The sequence below is a fragment of the Hyla sarda genome, chromosome 1 (assembly GCF_029499605.1).
Source record: "Hyla sarda isolate aHylSar1 chromosome 1, aHylSar1.hap1, whole genome shotgun sequence".
In the NCBI taxonomy this organism is placed as follows: domain Eukaryota; kingdom Metazoa; phylum Chordata; class Amphibia; order Anura; family Hylidae; genus Hyla; species Hyla sarda.
This window is the reverse complement of record NC_079189.1, coordinates 609,999,558-610,004,397: the sequence shown is the minus strand read 5'-3', so window position 1 is coordinate 610,004,397 and position 4,840 is coordinate 609,999,558.

The window sequence follows — 4,840 nt, the reverse complement described above, 5'->3', positions numbered from 1 at the left end:
CTCCAGTCATCACCAGACCCCTCCATTACTGTATAATGTCCCAGCAGTGTCACCTCTCCAGTCATCACCAGACCCCTCCATTACTGTATAATGTCCCAGCAGTGTCACCTCTCCAGTCATCACCAGACCCCTCCATTACTGTATAATGTCCCAGCAGTGTCACCTCTCCAGTCATCACCAGACCCCTCCATTACTGTATAATGTCCCAGCAGTGTCACCTCTCCAGTCATCACCAGACCCCTCCATTACTGTATAATGTCCCAGCATTCCCAGCAGTGTCACCTCTCCAGTCATCACCAGACCCCTCCATTACTGTATAATGTCCCAGCAGTGTCACCTCTCCAGTCATCACCAGACCCCTCCAGTACTGTATAATGTCCCAGCAGTGTCACCTCTCCAGTCATCACCAGACCCCTCCATTACTGTATAATGTCCCAGCAGTGTCACCTCTCCAGTCATCACCAGACCCCTCCATTACTGTATAATGTCCCAGCATTCCCATCAGTGTCACCTCTGCAGTCATCACCAGACCCCTCCATTACTGTATAATGTCTCAGCAGTGTCACCTCTCCAGACATCACCAGACCCCTCCATTACTGTATAATGTCCCAGCAGTGTCACCTCTCCAGACATCACCAGACCCCTCCACTACTGTATAATGTGCCAGCATTCCCAGCAGTGTCACCTCTCCAGTCATCACCAGACCCCTCCATTACTGTATAATGTGCCAGAAGTGTCACCTCTCCAGTCATCACCAGACCCCACCATTACTGTATAATGTCCCAGCAGTGTCACCTCTCCAGTCATCACCAGACCCCTCCATTACTGTATAATGTCCCAGCAGGGTCAACTCTCCAGTCATCACCAGACCCCTCCCTTACTGTATAATGTCCCAGCAGGGTCAACTCTCCAGTCATCACCAGACCCCTCCATTACTGTATAATGTCCATGCATTCCCAGCAGTGTCACCTCTCCAGTCATCACCAGACCCCTCCATTACTGTATAATGTCCCAGCAGTGTCACCTCTCCAGTCATCACCAGACCCCTCCATTACTGTAAAATGTCCCAGCAGTGTCACCTCTCCAGTCATGTAATGTACATGTAGCTGAGCTGTATGTGTACACAGTAGAGCTGTATATGTGTAATGTACATGTAGCTGAGCTGTATGTGTACTCTAGAGCTGTATATGTGTAAAGTGCAAGTAGCTGAGCTGTATATGTGTAATGTACATGTAGCTGAGCTGTATGTGTACACAGTAGAGCTGTATATGTGTAATGTACATGTAGCTGAGCTGTATGTGTACTCTAGAGCTGTATATGTGTAATGTACATGTAGCTGAGCTGTATGTGTACACAGTAGAGCTGTATATGTGTAATGTACATGTAGCTGAGCTGTATGTGTACACAGTAGAGCTGTATGTGTAATGTGCATGTAGCTGAGCTTTATGTGTACACAGTAGAGCTGTATATGTGTAATGTACATGTAGCTGAGCTGTATGTGTACACAGTAGAGCTGTATATGTGTAATGTGCATGTAGCTGAGCTGTGTGTACACAGTAGAGCTGTATATGTGTAATGTGCATGTAGCTGAGCTGTATGTGTACATAGTAGAGCTGTATATGTGTAATGTGCACGTAGCTGAGCTGTATGTGTACACAGTAGAGCTGTATATGTGTAATGTACATGTAGCTGAGCTGTATGTGTACACAGTAGAGCTGTATATGTGTAATGTACATGTAGCTGAGCTGTATGTGTACACAGTAGAGCTGTATATGTGTAATGTACATGTAGCTGAGCTGTATGTGTACACAGTAGAGCTGTAGGGATGTCCCCGCCGGCAGGTATCATGAAGGTGTGGTAAGCCGCCTGCACCCTCCACTCCCTTAGCTATGCAGTGCACTTAGCAGCTGAGCGTGTGTCATAGCCGGGATCCGCAATAACCCCTAAAAGTTGATTGCAGCGTCTAAAAGTCCTGAAGTTAATCGCCGTTTAGCTCAGGGATGCTGATTGGGATCACCACGTGAAATCAGCTGGAGGTCCCTTACCCTGCTCCGTGCGACCAATCGTCGCTCCTTTACTGCTGCCAGCCATTAGTAAAGGAGCACCGATAACACTGATCAATGCTATGCTTTGGCATAGCATTAATGAGTGTATGCAATCTACAGATTGCATGTAATAGTCCTGTGGGGACTAAGAGTGAGAAAAGAATTGTAAAAAATAATAAATGATAATAATAAATAATAAATGTGAATTAACCTTCCCAATAAAAAAAACATTTAATCAACCCCCTTTCAAAAAAGTTGAAAAAAAAAATAAAATATATATATATATATATATTTTAATATACAAAGTCCTTTCTCTTATAAAAACTAAACGTCCCCACGGGTGTATACACTTCGTATTTTACGCTGCGGATCCGCCGCCTAAGGACCGCTATGTGGTGCCTTCAGATGTGCCTGCTCGGAGCGGCAATACGCCAAATCCCAGAGACTGACAGGAGTAGACTCTCTTTCCAGGATTGGTCGGTGGAAGTAGCTTATGCTTCCCTCCTCCTCCACTGATCCCAGGTTAAGGCTTCTGACACTGTTCACATAGAAGTCTTTGGGCTTGGACTCCATATTGTATTGTATTAAGGGTTGAAGTCAATGGAGAATATTCAGAGCAAGGTCTTGTTACCAGTGGGGCCCTCAGGGATCTGTACTGGGGCCCATTGTGTAATATTCTTATTCGTGATATTACAGAAGGTCTCGGGGGTTCAGTATTGTTCTTTTTGCAGATGATACAAAGATTTGTAACAGGGTTAATGTTCCTGGAGGGATACGACAAACGGGAAAGGATTGATATAATCTAGAGGAATGGTCAGAACTCTGGACACTGACATTTAATGTGGAGAAGTGCAAGATAATGGGGGGTAATAACCCCCGGGCATAATATAGAATATGTGATACAGTCCTGACCTCAGTGTCTGGGGAAAGGGATTTAGGGGTCATTATCTCACAAGACTTAGGCCGTGGTCACACAATGTAAATTCCTCACATCTGCATGAATTCTATATCCGCATTGGTTCGGTGCAGAATTCTGCAGATGGTAAAAAGATGTAGAATTTGTGGGGAATCTGTGCGGAAATGCTCACATAGTTTCCGCATCTTTTCTTTGCAGCCATACAGGACTCCTGCACTGCTGCAGTACTACTACAACTCTCATCATGGAACAGACTTGTTTCCAAAATAGGAGTAGTAGTTTCCCAGCTGCAGGAGTCTGTGGGCGGCTGGGGAGACTACTGTAGCGATAGTACTACTACTCCCATCATGGAACAGTCTGTTACATGTTGGGAGTAGTAGTACAGGGGCTGAGGGATTGATCGAATCAGGTTTCACTTCTGAAACTGGGGGAACAGGCAACAATATCAGCCTCACCGCTCACCAGCGATGTATTTTTTTTTTACTGTACAACCAGGGAAATACAGCATGTGTTTGATTAAACCAAGAATATGGATGTACAGGAGCTTTGGAGGGCTAATGAATGTGGTTTGTCTGCACTTTTCTTGCACTGTTAGCTTACAACGGGTAGATATACTGTGTGTGTGCTTTAACCCTATAAATGTCAGTAAGGCGTTTTAGATGTCTGTGATGCGTCTACAGTAATTTAAATACGTATTGCTATCATACAGGTCAGCCCACAGCTTTGTTCAGTTGTACTGTGCCTGGAAAAAGGCTGGCTGGGATTTGTAGTGCACGATAAGGCTTCTGCAGGAATGGACGGAAGGTCCCTGAGATGAACCCACAGATGAAGGCTGTCTCCTATTGGCCTTGGACCTGATTGACACATAAACCAGTAAATCATCATAAACCTGGGGTGATCATGTGATAGTTGTAAGGAATGCTGGTCAACCTGACGCCATTTCCCTTCCCCTGTACTTCCTGCTTCCTCTGGGCACCAAAACGCCATGTGTTCTTCATCCCTCATGTTATTATTGCACACATTATTCGGGACACGCAATCTGAACCTGGAAATGTTCAGAGTTTCTGCCAGTCACTGCAACCGCGAAATTGGGGTTAAATCCGGGTTCCGGGCCTCGGCTCCCTCATCCTTAGTGGTGAGTTACTGTATTAGGCTGGGTTCACACTATGTTTAGTACTTACGGTTCCCGTATACGGCTGGAACTTAATCACGGTGCCCGCACTCAGCCGTATTCGGGAATGCATGTCTATGAGCCGACCGGAGTGAACCGCATCCTCCGGTCGGCTGCGTTTTCGGCCGTATGCGGCTTCTCGACTGTAGGCAAATACGCGGTCGACAACGTTTTTGCCTGCGGTCAGGAAACCGCATACGGCCGAAACCGCAGCCGGCCGGAGGCTGCGGTTCACTCCGGTCGGCTCATAGACATGCATTAAATACTGTTCCCGAATACGGCTGAGTGCGGGCGCCGCGATTAAGACCCGCCACCCCTCCTCCCAGCCGTATACGGGAACCGTAAGTACTAAACTTAGTGTGAACCCAGCCTTACTTCTTTTACTTGGGATAATTGTCTATAAATGTTCCCCAACACCTATAGGACTTTTTATAATGTGTAAAGTTCTTCCATCAGAATAATGTCCTAGAAGCCAAAAGATAGAAGTGATTTTGTGTCTCTAATCTGGTCATGTCCTGGAATTCTTCATCACTGGAATAAGTCCCTTCTCTCTGAGGTGTTTGGGTCTCCAGTAGCAGCTCCCCATGGATTATGCCTGTTGGGTCTTCTCCATGAGGAGCAGTGAATATCACAACCATATATCACACTCTTTTCCTACCATGTAAACTATAGTGATGACATCGCTGGATCGGTGACTACGTTCTAAAA